Source organism: Calonectris borealis, chromosome 17 (genome assembly GCF_964195595.1).
Source record: "Calonectris borealis chromosome 17, bCalBor7.hap1.2, whole genome shotgun sequence".
Taxonomy (NCBI): Eukaryota; Metazoa; Chordata; class Aves; order Procellariiformes; family Procellariidae; genus Calonectris; species Calonectris borealis.
In genome coordinates this window covers 13,755,091-13,771,226 of record NC_134328.1, presented here as the reverse complement: position 1 = coordinate 13,771,226, position 16,136 = coordinate 13,755,091, and the positions used below count along the sequence as shown (strand labels likewise).

The 16,136-nt window shown below is 39.6% G+C and overlaps 1 protein-coding gene across 1 annotated transcript in view; it reads right to left on the bottom strand.

Annotated features, from left to right (window-relative positions):
- Nucleotides 1–16,136, bottom strand: part of CDH4 (cadherin 4) — a 459,818-nt gene that overhangs the window by 250,930 nt on the left and 192,752 nt on the right. The gene's annotated exons all lie outside the window — the stretch shown is intronic.

Below are 16,136 nucleotides of genomic sequence, written 5' to 3'. Positions count from 1 at the left end.
ATATTATTAGGCTTTTTGAGCTTTTTTTAATTTTGTTTTTTCAGAGGGAAAGAAAAGACAGCGTTTCTCCAGTTGGGCAAGAAATATCTTAAACTCTTACTGCAGAAAAGCCACCTGCCTGTAATGGCAACATCACGGGTTGACTTAGATGGTATCAGCAATCTATGTATCACCAAGCTACGTATCAGCACTGACTTAAGAGCACACTTAGGATGTATGCATCCTAACTTCAAGACAGCACTTGAGTCTAAAAGTACAGAACATTTACCAATTAGAAAGCCAACCCGAAGCATTTATTTACAACCAGAAATTTAATAAACTGCTTATATACTATAAAGTAAACACCTCTTCTGCTGCCGAGCAAAGTACGTTTAATATTCAGGATCTATCTGCAATGTTATCATGTCCTCTTCATTAGAGCATCAGTTTTGTTAATTACCATTTACTCATGTGAGTAGTCCCCTTGACTTTAATTGATCCATTTTCATGAATAAGTAGAATATAATTTTATAGTTAAAGAATTCAATTCCTAGTGAATGCAACCAGCCGCCATTCTCAAAGTTTAATTCTTAGCATAATAAGGAAATAAAAATGAGTACAACACTTTTCATCAGATAGAAGAGAAATGTGTGTAAGGCAACAGTAGAAACAAGAACGAGTCCAAGACAAGATACCTGGCTATCAAATCCATTTTGCTTGCTCCCTTAGGACAGCAAAAATGTGATGCTAAGAAATACAAAATACTTGGCTAGAGATAAGGTAGTATCTACTATAATGGCAACTCCTTCACTACCGGTGCTTGTGTTTTCTAAAGGGCCAAGAAGCATCTGCCCTTCAAATTCTGGGAGTTAACAGACCAAAAGATGATCTGCTGAGAACTGAGGTTTTAGAAGAAAGAGAAACAGTACAAGCTCCATCTGCTTCCCAGGGATTTGTTCTGAAGCTCTCACTTCTTGTATTGCTTTGTGCTTATAACTGAACCTCCTTGTTTATACTCTTTTTTTTATTTTTCAAACTAAAGGCTTCAAGATGGATTATGGAATTTTTTATGATGATATTTAACAGTACAATAGTTTAATAAAAGACTATGGTAGCTGAAATTTGGAAGCTTTCTTAAGGACAGTAATTTAAGATAGTAGCCAGTGTTTTTCTTTCAAGACTCCTTATCACATTTCAGGAATTTCAGCTTACAGATTTAAACAGAGATATGAGTATGGATCACTGTAAACTCCTCCAGGCTGACAGAGTGAGTGGGGGCACTAGATTACCTCCATTTGTAAAAACTGTTCACAGCCGTAGCTGGCAGTTGTCACATTTCATCATGGACTTTATGTCTTTAATTTTATCCTTAATTCAGAGTCTGAGGACACAGAGTGTAAGATCACCAATAAATCTTTAACTTTATAAACTAAAAAGAAGTCACTTTAAGTAATTCAGAAAGAATTAATATGTTTCAGGAAGGAAGCCAATTCACTAAGCTAATTGCTGTGTATATTTTTTTAGAGACTATCTTTGAAAAGGTGGCTTTAATCACCAGGTGCCTTTAGAGTTTTCTCATGTGACTGATTAGAGCCACACATCTAATGGGCTGCAAAACCACGAATGAGAAACGCTGGCCTTTCAGATGCACTGCTCCCTCTGATTACTTTGCGATCTTGCCATTCCCTAATTTTCATATATAAGGTAATATTCTTTTAACAATGTTCAGCAAATGTCCAAAGGGACAGAACTGAGTTTATGTGGAATTGAAAAATAAAGGCCTCTTCAGACAGCACCTGCACCTAATCTGGTTAACCCAATAAAGTATCACCCCTTTTTTTCCAGAAAGGCATTTGTTTCCAAAGAGACTGGCATTAGCTTTGGTAAAACAGCTGACCTAACAGCTGAAACAGTATAAAGATTATGGTCAGAATGTGAAACCTTTTCCAAACACAACAGGATCCTCATGCTTTAAAACTATTCCAGATCCCTACAAAAAGAAGAAAAGGAGAAAGGAGAAAGCAATCTAACATCTCTTTGAAAATTCACTACAAAGTTATTTCCTTTAGTTTGGTAAAGAGGTAAATAGCAGGTTAAACCAGGAAAACAGTTCCTTTCATGTGACACAGATGGATGACCTACCAATTCTGTTTCAGACCAGTTTATGCTTTCATACATTAACTGTAACATAATATTTATCAGCTAGTGCTATAAATTGCTTTGAAGATGAAAAGCCCGCAAAACCAGGTTTGGGTGGTTTTGAACACAATTAAAAAGATATATTTTTAAAACATTATTTTCTCAAATGAAATCTATTAAAAAAGCCTGGCAGGGTGGCAGGCAGAGGGGCTTTGGGGGGTGGAGGTGTAGGGGATGAAGGAAATCAGGTAGAGTTAGCAAACAACAATTGGCAAGAACTACTCCTTATCCACAGCAGGTTGGCAACAGCCTGCTATCAAGTTCATGGCAATTAGCAGACATGCTCCAATGATGCACATGCTCCACCATCTCTTTAGCTGGCAAAGTCCCATTAACCACTTCATGGAGAAAAACGCTATAGATGGGCACTTCTCCACTGCATGGGAGGCACAGCATCCCTTTGCCATGCAGGTATTTTGCAGGTTCTCAATCTGCAGCATAGGTAAGGTGGAAGACAGAGTACCTGGGTTTGCTCTGAGATCTCAGTAACTGCTTCATGTGTGAGACACAAATAGGATTATGATTTATTAGTAGATTTGTCATGATATGTTATGAAATAATATCCCATTCCTTGCCCTTCAAGACCTGAACACTTCAATTAACACATTCATTTTCTTTTACTATAGCACACTGGAAAGGCACAAAGTATTCACTAAGAGAGAAAGGAAAAAAAAAAACACACACAGCAAATTATATATACAGCCAATGAAGGAAGTCAATTAATTCGATGAGACATAAGACGTTAAATTACTATGCAAGTTGATGTAGCCAGTGGTTATTATCAATAGCCTGTTGAGTAATTGCCTTTGCTACTGCTAGAGTAGGATGTCACAGAATGCACATTATGTAATTTAGACACTTTACAGTCTGGATCATAAATGTATTGATTACGTCAGCTAGGGGTCAGGTAGACAGATAATAAATCATTGTTGATCTAGCATACTTAATTCATTGCTTTTGATGAACTCCATGAATGGTTTCCAAATCTCATAGACTGCAGTATTTTTACTTGGGTATGTGCTGCATGTACGTAATTTTTTTCAGACAGCAATATCCATTCTTGCTGGTTTCTTCTTTTTTTGCTTCACTATCAGTGGAGCCAGACTTGATGGTGTCATTGATGGGGAGGGGGAAGGAACGGGGGAGTGCAGATGCTGCAATCAACTTTACGCTGATGATGATTTCCTTATCAGAAAGTCTGAGAAACTGCTTTGGTAGGTAGTAAAGTGGATGACCAAAGACAGCGTGAAATTTGGATTACAACTGAATATACAAAAGGAAGCGACAGCTGCAGTAGGGAAAGTAGCATTTCAGTTAGCTGAAGAACAGGAGAGGGAAAAGTTGAGCTTGCAAAAGTGGTTCTCCTACTGGGATACTAAAGACATATCTAGGGGCAATGTGAAGACCTCCTAGAATATTCAACCCTTACAGAACAGAGCTTTGGGTTGCTGTTTTCTTCCCAATCTCAGGAGGGGATGTATTGTTTCAATGAAAGGAAGATGACGTTCTCTATCTGTAATGCCCAAGCACAAAAGCCATTCAGAAAAAGAAAAGCCGTCAATGATTGCAGAGGTACCTAGTAAGCCATGGTACTGAGAAGTCAGTAAGTATCATTACTGAGCATCCAAAGCTCATCTACAGCCCTCCAACGCTCACTGTTCCCTGAATCCATACTATTCTCCTTCTCTGGATGCTCTCTCTGACACTTGACTCCCTCCTAGAGCAACACAGCTTCTCTTCAGCTATTACTCTTTTTCTGTTGTGTTGAGCTGAGACTTCTAAGGATTGATGGAGCAGATAACTAACCACCAAAGTCATACCTTTTGACATTCCTGCTACTAAATACACACACATAACTGCACACTGTCGTCACAGCAGAAACCTCATGCCACTGTGTTGCTTTTAACCACCTACCAGGAGCAAGAGTCTGGCCAGAGCTATCTGGAGCTCAGTGTAGGATGGGTTCTCCCATGAGTTCAAAGGTAGTTTATGTATGTCCACTATTTTAAGAAATAGTTAATAAATGCCTGCCTTTTTTTTCTTTTTTAAAAAACAAAATCAGGAGGAGGATAGTCTTTAGATTTTCCTGCTTTCCTGTGGAAGATTTGATTCTGATGGAGAGGGGAAGAAAAGCAAGGAAAAGGAGCAAAAACTAGTCTGCTCGTATCTTTCCAGAGCATTTTCTGGGGAAACAAGATCTATTGCCCATGTCTCATTGTCTCAGCATCATTATTCACCATATTTCAGCCCACTTTGGTCCACAGTGAATGCCATTTTGTCTAGCCATGCATGCAGACACAATCTCTCCCCCCACAGCCCCAAATGAATGTCTGGCCCTTGCTGTTCTAGAGTTTTAACAATGATGGCGTGACTCAAGGAAGAAAATGTGTTCTGCGACCTTGGCAAAGTTTTCAGTTCCATTCACATTCTACTTTAGCTTCTCCAGGAACCATTTTATTAGTTGGAGAACTCATAATTTGAAGTAGAGGATAATCAGTTTAAAAGGAAGGGATACAGACAGATGCCAAACTATGCAGGGAGAATCTGAAATATCTATTAGACCTGGTAACCAAAAAATGAAATGCTGAAACATCCTATTTATATTGGAGTCAAGCTACCATAAGAATGGGGAAAACAGTAAGAAGAGTGGCAATTAATGCAACTCCTGCTGTATTAGAGACTAACATTAATCAGTAACAAGAAGAAACGATGGGTTTTTAAACACCCACTGCTATCTCACAGAATGGTAGTTAATATAGGAAATATACAGCAGGGTGATTTGTTTCTGCTTTTCTCCTTCACTACTTTCCACCATTTCCTTTTCCATTATAAGAAACATTTGCACGGAAAACATCTGCTTTTTGCCCCTAGGTAAGATAGTTATAGCAGCATTTTATGACATGATTCTGCTGGCAATTGGTATTAATTGAATAGTTTGGGTTTTTTTTCCTCCCTCGAATAATATTTTAATGGGCAGAATACATTACTGAATAAAAACAACTGATCAGTCATTTAATAATTTGGCAAGTTGTAGCACAGGTAACAGAAGGTAAGAGAAAAAACCTTCACTGATCCGAGTAGTCATAAAAGCCAAACTAAAAAGCTACTCACAAAATACATGGTCATGCTAGAAGCCTGCATGCTATATAGCTTCTTGCTCCTTGCAAAAGGCCCCAGTGATGTTGCAAGCAGCTATGATACCATCAATGGAGGTGCCAGAAGAAAGTCATAGAGAGGGGCTGATAGCACACAGTGAGGAAGATGCAACTTCAACAGCTGAACAGGTGAAAAAGGCAAAAATGACCACTTTCATTAAAAAAATAGAGAAACTAAAGATGAAGTTAACTTGATTGTGCTTCTGCATGTCCACATGAGCAAGCAGAAGTAAACACAGAAGTAAGTATATATGGGGTGTGAAATCCAATATTATACCTATACCAGTAACTGCTACAGGAGGTTCAGAAGGTTGTGGAGTACAGCAATCATGGACAAGCTCACAGATATACTGCATGAATTAAATAGGTTAGCTACTCTTCTGAGAATGGGCATTAAAAACAAACCAAACCTCCCTTTGGATTCCTACCCTGACAATATTAATACATTTATTAGCTTCAGCATCAGCTTCAGCATTTTTTCTCCAATTCCTGCATGAGAATTCCCTTTCCCATGCAAGGGGTTTTCATTTTTTCTCCTTCACATTTTCCTCACTTTTTGAATGTGTTCCTTAATCACTGCTGAAGAAAAACAAAATAGTGAAACAGAAATGAAAAGAAATGCATGTGAGAGAGAACATAGAAGAGGAAAGTTGTTATTGGACTCTCTTGTTTTGGTTTTGCTGGCATTCATGAAAGATAAAATGCTTTTAAAAAGAATCTCTCTCAAAATTACAAGGAGCGAACAGTTAAAAGAGCTCACAGAGTGCAGGGTTGGGCTGCATCCACAACCCTACCAGTGGGTTATTGAATGACCTTGCACACACCTTTCTGCCTCAGTTTCTCCGAGTGTAACATAACTGCAATGATATTGACTTCCTGAAATGCCTCATTGCCTCAGTATCTACTCATGAAAAAGACTATTAGAAGAGCTGAGCATAATTATTATCAGTTTCCGAGCTGTCTGCTGTAAGCTGGTGAGGTGAATCAGCTGACTCAGTAATGAAAAGTCAGTTTTCCTCCTCAAGGTGTTACATGAAATTGTTATCTGAAAGACTTAGGACTTGACCTTCAAAAGAATTCAGCTCCCTGGAGTTCCAATTTTTGGCACATTTTTAGACATTCAGAAACGACTGCATTTCCAGCGAGCCTCTCCCACAATGGATCCCATCATTTACAGAAAGGTTCTTCTAAAACTCATGTAGCTGTGCTTAGCTGCTGGAAACGGGGGCCCGGCTTCTCCCAAGAATGCCTCCATCCCTCCTTACCACCACGGGGCAGATTTCAGCATCTGAACCTGTGTATTTTCACATGGAAAAAAGACAGCACATGCCAAATTTCTCCACTCGCACTCTGGAAAAAAGCCTGACCATGTGACAAATGAGCATGGAGATTTTTTCTGTCCTCCTCCTACACCTGTTTTAACCTCACAGGCAACTCCGATTAGGGAAAGCAGTAACGACAAAAATTGATTCTCACAAAAAGACTCACCGAAGACCTTAGAGCAAAATAGCTTTTTTTACCCACAGTGTCTGCAGGGTCTTATTTCAGTAAGGACGTGGTTTTATCCTGGAAGGGGAATGTAGTTTGAGGAAGGAAACCAGCGTTTAGTCACTGTCTCGCTGTACAGGATGTGTGCGCGCCCAGGCAAGTGTGTAAATCTGATGCTGTCAGCAAAACTTGCTGTCTTCTGACAGACACCCTGTGCAGCCTTCAAAACTCCTACAGTCAATCCTCTCACCTGTCAGCCTGAAAGATAACCTGGACTGCTCTTCCCTTCTTCCTCTTCCTCCATGAAAATAATAGAAGAGGTACGGTTCTGTCATTTGGAAATATGAAGATTCTGGGATTCTCCGGCACAGTCTCTCTCTGAGGGCTTATTTTAAACATTTTTATCTTCCAGCTCACTTAAAACTGTAACAAATAAAACTAAATGATGGTGTTAATTTTGTCTGCTGCTCCGTGTATTGCTGCAGTCTTCAGTCTTCTGCTGCGGTCCACCCTCCAGTGGCACACGCAGCGGAGCTGTCGCAGTAGGCCTTAGCTGACTTTACACGATGCCTCAGCTAATAACAATCTGACGATTTATCTTCCTCCACTGTTCACTACTGCTTTCCACAGGGGGTAACAAAAAATGTTCCCAAAGCTTTTTTTTCCCCTGCATACGTATGTCTATATAATTATCAAAGCATCACTTAATGTTCACTAAGACAGATCGCGTCACTGAACAATTCATTTTCTACCACTACAGCCCGGTATGACTGGGCCTTTTGGCAGTAATTGAATCCAGTCTACTGCTGTCAAAACAGAGAATTTATGAATAATAAATTGATTGTAGCCAGCAAAGCTAAGTCTGAGAGATAGCAGGTTATGTCAAGGAATAAGAAGAAATTTAAAAACACAATAAAGATTAATTTAGAATCAAACCTGCAATGCTTCCACAGTGGACAATAAAATCAAATAAAACTGTCATTCTCATATGACATAATCTATATAGAGCCACAAAGTGCATGAGCTCACAGACAGATATAAGCGAAGCAAAAACATACGCATACCCAAAACGTTAGTGCAGATATAAGATGCAACATAAGAATTCCACACAATGGTGTGTTGTCATAGCCCTAATGGTTTTTAGGTTAGGTTATCACAGTTTATAGGAAGAGGTAACGTGTTTTATTAGACCAATTGATACACAGAATAAAAGCAGGCAAGCTTTCTGGCATGTATTTGTGAGATCTTCGGACTTACAACAATCACATTTGAAGGTTTCTGTTCAACCAAAGGGCGAAAATACAGATACAAAGGAACTCCACCCAACAAAGAAATAGTAAGAATTAATGGCCACAGACTGAAGGCAGAAAATAAGCTGTAGGGTGCGACTCTCTTTACAGTGAAGGCACTTACGAGATGGAACAAAGGGTCAAAAGGAGGGGCATGTTCCACATCTCACTGCTTTCAAATCGTGACTAGCTGCCTGTCTGGAAAGAACATTTTAACTGCATAGAAGTTACAGGAGCAATACAGTCACTGGGTAAAATCCTACAGCTTGTGATCTACAGAAAGTCACTCTGTGCCCTACCAGTGCCTCAGGGCCTCAGACTGCGTTAACCTCTGCATGTCCTGTGAGCCACCCAGGGCTTTGAAAGTCCAGACTCCATGCTGCAGTTCATCTGCTAAAAGGAGCTAGTTAAGACAGCACGGTTGGTTCAGAGAGGATGCTCTAGCAATTTCTAATATACCTCCTGTTATTCCTGTTGTCTGGGAAATTGTTTTCTCTTAGGCCTTCTCTAGTTCCTGGCTCTGATCATAGACTTAACAATCCCACTAAGCCTCCATAAATGGATGTTTCTGGATTCCTCGCAAATTCAGAACTGGTCTGACTTGATGATCTTCAGCATTGCTTCAACAGCTGTGGCTGAGCATTTACTAGGGCAAACAGCGCAAGCCCACGCCTGCCCAAACCTCCAGCTTTTGACACCTGCTTTGCACACGCTGGCCAAACTCCCTGCACGTCACCCACAGGTCAAACCACAGGAATGGCATGCATGGACTAATAGCAGCAGATGGTCTTTTAGCTTAATGGTTCCCAGGGAGCCGATGGACTCGATAAAGTAATCATTAGCAACACATTATGTTGGTTTCATGAGAAATTGTCCTCCAGGAATGTAAAGTTAACACAGGATCAAGACCTCTCTTCAAAAGTTGGCCATTAACAGCTGGTCAATTATTCTACTTTTAAATAAAACGAGTAATCATAACTGAACTCAATTTATACAAGCCACATAGAAAATTTCATAACTGCCTCCAATTCATCCTTCATTTAAAACAAAAAGTTCAAATAATCTAAACAAGAAAAAAAAGGTATGATCTGGAGCCACCCTCTTTCACACAGTAAATTGGAAGTAACCACTTCCAACTCAGTGGATTTATGAAGATGGGTGCTAGAAAAAGGAGAAAACACTGTTGGGATGAGGTCTTCTCTGGCCACAGTTTGACTTCAACATTACTTCCTTTTTAGCTAGGGCACGTCCTGATACCTAGCATCCATATCTCCTGCACCCGTATTTTCAGCCTGGCAGTGCAGTCACATCTGCAAAGCTTTGCAGAAACCCACCACACCTACAAAGCCCTACTGTGAAGCTGTACATTTTAAAAAAACCCCCATCTGCTAGTAAATGAAGCCATAGGTTTTATTGGCAAGATTTTCAATAAGGAAACGTTTCTCAGGACAAGATTGATTCCAATGACAAGATATGATAATTCGGGCAAACAAGGGTAAACTTCCAGAACTATACCACATTGACTACCTGCCTGAAAACATCTGTGGATTTGGAGATGCTCAGGTCAATTCTCAGGGCAAAAGTTACAATTTCAGGACAAAGAAAATAGTAGAGGCTTTCTGCAAACCTCTGTTGACTTTTCTAAGAACACAAACTCCAAAAAAAGGAGAGAGAGAAATCTATCTATACATTTGTATGGATGTCTGTATTCAGAAAAAAATTCTCCGTGCCCTGACCTCTTATCATAGCTGATCTTATTGTATTCTTTTTGGATGGTATTGAGTGGTTCTATCATTATTAATAAGTCATGTTGATATGACATTAGTAAGACAAGCTAAGTTCTTCCCCACAGCCTGACAGAAAACAGAGTAGCTGATAGGCTTATGTTCTTCCAAAATTGATGGACTTTTCTTATTGCCCAAGCCTTCGCCCTGCCAACTGCTCTCCCTCCTCATCTAAGAGGCCTGGAGAGAAGCGGGACAGTGTGGATGGGCAATGGAATCAAATGTTCCACAAATTTACCTTTACCCACCTTGTCCTCTCTTCCCTTCCACTCACTGCCAAACATCAGGATGAGGCAGTGACAAGGGACTCTGTGTCCCACAGAAGAGCTCTGTAACACTCTCCCCTTCAGCAGACTCTAACACACATATGTTTGACTTCACTGAAGAAGTTGCCAGGGAACCCAGCCATGATGGAAAAGTAAATGTATTCAGAAGGAGGAATGATGCTTTTTCAAGGAAGGACCAAAATAGTATTAATGCTGAGTACACTTCCACCATCTTTTAGAAGAGGATCTTAAAGTGCTTTGCAAATAAACAGCCTGCCACACCTCTCTTAGTTTGTTAAGTATTGTTAATTTGCAAGGTCAAGCCTCACACTGTTTCTCAGAGATTAAAAGCTACAAATGTACAAGAAACTCTCTCCCATGCAGAGGATTGTGATTTTTTTTTCTTTCTTTCTTCTTCTTTTTCTGATCCTGTCTTGGGATGAACCTCAGACATTTCACAGACTTTCATTAAAAAATGCATTGTGCTTCCAAAAGTCTAATAGTCCATGCTTACTTGTGAGGGATGGGACATACAGACTCATGGCCCTTCCCTGCTGCTCTCTCACATGCCTTGTGGATATCCAGCTACCTGTGTAGGTATGTGCAGAAATGCCCTGTAGCTTTTCAACAAAAAAGAAAAACATTTGAGAATTTTATTCGTGACAGCTTCCTCAAAAGTTATATAATCCTATGGAAAGTTTCAGTATTCATTATCTGGTACAATGTGACAAAACCCTTCTCCACCAAACAGCACTCCCCAACCTGCATGCCAGCTGGCTGTCATCCCATCGCGCAGCTAAAATAGACGGACAGAGGATAGGGTACTCGGCAAGTTGGCTGTGCAGCTGCGGGAAAGAGCTGCTTCCTCGCCTTGGTGGGGAGGAGGAGGAGGAGCAGGAGAGCAATGGGAAATGCTATCTTCTGTTTTCAGGGGGGAAAAAAAACCCAACAACAACCCAAAAAGAGGGTAGTCTTCCCTCTTCTTCAAACTCTGTCTCGCCTCTACTCACACGCTCCACATATTTACCATTACTGCAATTTGGCCTTGGTGTGCTGGCACTGTACCACCCTGTAACAAAGACCTTACAGTCTCTTGCGTCCTTCCAAAGTGGTTATATCATATAACAATATAGTTATATATTGAGTGAAATCTTGGTCCTCTTTAGGTGAAGCTTCTTCAGCCTTAAATGAAAGTCACATTTCATTCCCGTTTAACTGATCCCTATCCTGTCCTTGCTTACATGTATCCCAAATTCACATGCGCTTTTAAGACAGGTTATAAATTTTATCAGCTCTACCACATTCCTTCTGCACAGAATATGCCACGTACTTACTAAAAATGAACAAATACCTACACTAGCACTGCGTGAATCAGTCCCCCCTACCAAAAGACAGAGAAGATCTAATTCCACTTAAAACTCTTACTGCACATATGGCGGCGGCATATCACACATAAAGTCAAATCATCAATATTTAATTTAGGAATTTTACCACTTTACAGCCATAATTCAGTTTTCAGAGATCCTAAATTTTGTGACAGAATGCAGGCGTGCCCATAAACAAGGACTCATATACAAGACTCTCTTCTATTCAGCCGTTACGCAGTTCGCACAGGTACACATGTATTTATAGTCATCAACCATAAAAAGAGACATTTTCAAGGAAACATCTTAAGGAAGCTCTATTCTTCTTAGAACTAGTGAAAAGGTACAGATGAAAACCTATTTTTGGATACCGTAATGTTCATCACATCTCATCCCTTTTTAAGTTCTGCGGCTCTGGATGTTACCGGTCAAATTTTACCCTCTTTCACACTACAGTAAATCAGGCTAAATCCACTGATTTAGCTGGAATTACTCGAGTTTTGAGCTTGTTTCCTAGAGCATGAAAAATGTTATTTGTAGGAAAATGAAGTTATTGTATTTTTCTCTCCATTAACATTGATGTGTTTCATATAACAAATAGTGGATGTAGTCACTGTATGCACTACCAATGATGAAAGAAATGCAGTAGAAGATTGGAACCTAATTGTTAAATGATCTTTCTGATTGTCAGAAAATTAATGGCACACTGTGGGCCATGTAGTGCATGCCTTGGAAATCTCAATGCAAGTTCCCAACTCATTTAAATAATTTCAGTTTATACATTTAATTTGCTTTTAATGCAGACATTTAATTTGTTTTTGTTTTGTTTTTTAAAGAAAAGCACCACGTATTAGCAATCTTTATGCACACACATGTACATACACAATTTCAAAGAAAGTGCTATTTTCAAGCAAATTATATGAAATGTAAAATTAACAAAATGCAAATAATATAAACAATCTAAATTAAATATTAAAACAATGCTATATCTGAATGACTGAATTTTATTTTCGTAAGAAGCTAAACTATAAACCATTCTTACCAATCCAACACCCAGCTGTTTGGTGTTTAGCATTGGAATAACATTATTCTAGTGCAGCTGCTGTTATTGTTTGCTGTATTTCTGCCAACTCGTGGAAGCCAGAGATGTTCGTCTAGCAAAGAGGGACAGCTCTGATGAAAGCTCCAGTTTGACAGATGCTCCCATCAACAACTTTGTTACTCTGATTGACTACATGGTATTTTAGGCAAATTAACCTGTCCAAAAAAATTCTTTATTGCTATGCTTGTGGCACAGATGGAAATATGAACTTGACAATTCTGGGTACTAGCTTAGCAATTAACTGAGATGTTTCAATAGACTAATGAACTTTCATTCAAAGCATGCTCTCTTGTCAGGAGAAGAGACAGGCTGTTGTTTGAGAAAGTGTTATAGAATGTCAAATAGATCTCGACAGCGATGTTACTATGAAATCTGAAATACTAGAAAGACACAGAAAGTAAGTCATTTAACACCTTTATAATCTCAGGAAATCTGAGATGAATCTTTATTATCAAAGTCTGAAATTCTACCCCATTTTACAGTCCTTTTGCTGTAATTCACACCCTGGATAATAACAGTTCTCCAGTCACTCTGGCTGTTCAGTTTTGAATGGTCACTCTTTATCAGAAAGGGTGAAAAAAAATCAAGCTGTCATTCTTCTATTTCATGAAGATATTAATATCCAACTAAAAAATTATCGGAGCCAAAGAAACTATTACAGGAAAACCAAATTATCTAAAATAGTAAGGTAAAAAGAGAACTATGCATAATTAGTATACATAGATAAATACTGGAAGGATTAATTTGTTTGGGGAGAAATGAATGTAAGGTTCTAGGGTAGCCTGAAGAAAACATACAGAAATGACTTAAAAACATTCATTTGATAAACTGAATTGACCTTTCCGGGATCCAGCTTAAATTGTGCATCTAGCACTCCTAATGCAGTAACACTGGACAAATCACATCCTTGTTGGCCTGTTCCAACCACTGTAATAAACATCCTCTACAGTCAAGTTGCAGTCGTTTTACCACCTCAAACTGCACAAAATGGCCGTGATATCCAAATCACCAGCTGCAAGGATTTTCCAGGCATCAAAGAGCTTCTTGCCGGTGCCTGAATTCAGCCTACTCCTGCGCAGCAGCCTTCACCCCACTCCAGATTTATGCATGTTACCAGGAACAGGGACAAGCGGAGCAGGACAGCATTTTGCTGGATCAGAACTGAAAATCTGCCTGTTCTCCTGGGAATATTTTTCAATGCATTTTATTCAACATAGGCAATATATACTTTAATTTTTGACAGTCGCATTGTATTTCTTTTCTTGGGGAGGAGCTAAACCTGTCCCATTACAGTCGTGCACCTAACCTTGAGTGAAAATCTGCACTGTGATAAAATATAATCCATTTTTCCTACATACCTTGTAAACAGCTTGACTCTCATCATAAAATATTAAAGCCTAATATTGCAGTTGGTTCCTTCTATGTATCAAGACTTGGAGTAGCCCCAAGCATGTCAAACATGCATTGGAAATGCTACATTTTTAAAGTAAGGCAACGTGTTAACTGATATACTGTAATATTTAGTCTAAAAACCTTTGAACAAATTTTAAAAGTCTTTAAACCATTAACTACTTGATGACTTAATAGCTCTAAAATGACCATTAAAATTTAAAGTGGGCTTTTTAAGAATTAGACAATAAATAAAATAATATGAAAATACTGCATTGTTTCTATATTTAACCCTACAACGAGCAAATTGCTTCTCCTACTTAAACCAACTGCAATATTCCCACTGGTTTCAAAGTAATTCCACATATTAGCTTGTAACTTGGACAACTGCCATACCACAGCGGTTCTTTGAGCTGACAAATTAATAAACCAGGTAAGATGGGCAAACAGCCCTGACCTGTATCTCCATTTCACTTTCCAGGTATACCAAGGGCAAGGTTTGAACTCCTGCTGCCATGCACTCACTGCTCCAGCCCTGCGAGGGCAGAGCAAAGCCCAACGCCTTGTCAATATAAACCACGGGATAAAACATTTACCTTGATTCCTTTCTCAAACTGTTATATGCCGCTTACTTCTATTCCTGCTCATAGCCATAGGTAGCCTAATTAATTACGGAGACTATTATTGCACACGGCATACCTATTTCTTACATTAACCATCAGAGCAAGGTGTTTAGCAATGACAAATGGGAATACATTTCCAGTGTTCTACTTCTTGTTAAGGACAGAGTCACAGAAAACAGGCTATTTTTGTTGAGCAGAATCTTACAGGAATGTTTTCTATCCACCATCTCATGGCAGGTTCCTCCCAACATTCCCTGTTTCACAGAGTTTCCCAATATCAACTTATGAGTATTTCTTAACCTCTTGAGCTACCATACAAAACCCGAAGCAGCCAGAAGGCAAACATCCATTTATGCCTCTTTAGGCAGCTATACATGATATTCACCAACACATTCCTCACCTAAAACGCTTGCCCTGACGCCACTGGATCAAATGATGAACACATAGTTCGGAGCTAAGGGGGACAATTCAAAGCAAATAGGGTTTGGGAAAGAGACTATGTGAGGAATTACTCCAGCCAGAACGGTCAAAGTAGGTTGAGTCCCTTGAGAGAAACAGCAGTCTTGTTAGCGGCAAGTTGGAGGTCAACTGATAGCCTTGTGAGGAGACAAAAAATAATGGGGATCTCTTTGTTTAAAAGTGGTATTAGAGCACAAAGCTCTGAGGAGCACTGAAACAGGACCTCTGGCATACCGACGCATCATGCTGAGATCAGTATGGTATTTCTGTCTCAACGTATTTGTTTTATATTCTCTATTACACAGGCCTGGGAGCACGGTATTATGCTGAAGCTCACCAGAACCACTTTGTCTGCGAAGACTTTGCCATCAAACAGGGAGAAATGGGCAGACGACCTATTGACTACACAGATCAATTCCTTTTGTTATCCTGGCCCATGAAACTCTGCCAAATTTTAGCACCAGTAAAATAATCTGAAATTCCCTTTTAACTTGAGGATGAGGTTTCCAGCTCTTTAAAACGGCCTGCTCTGATAGCAGGTAATGGAAAGACACTGCTGAAAGAAACTCTGTAGTGAAAGGCCAAGAAAAGTCCTGTTTGCAGGAAAGCAGAGTTAAAAGATTTGCCTTGGTAACTGTAATCAAACAGACAGATTAAAGGCAGTGCTGGATTTCCTGAAGTCCACAGAAATTCTCAGGAAGGCCCCACTCACGCCCTGAGAAGACAATGAGTCAGCTGCTGCTTTTTCCGTTTAAAAAGCTTTCCTATTTCTCCCTCCATTTTATTCGTATCACACTGAAGATGAAAGACTTGGTGACTCTCACATGCCTGGTATTTCCTGCAGCACAGGGTGCATCAGAGTGTAGAGAAAATGAGCTCCATAACGTAGGAGGAAAATAAAGCTGGGAGGACTGGTGAGGTACTGCCAACATAACAGAGCAATGGTGGAGAATCGCAGCCCCATCTCAAGTAAGTAATGGGACTAACCTTGCGTGAGGACGAATTTTAGATGTATTTTATGATGCTTTGGTCTGATGGA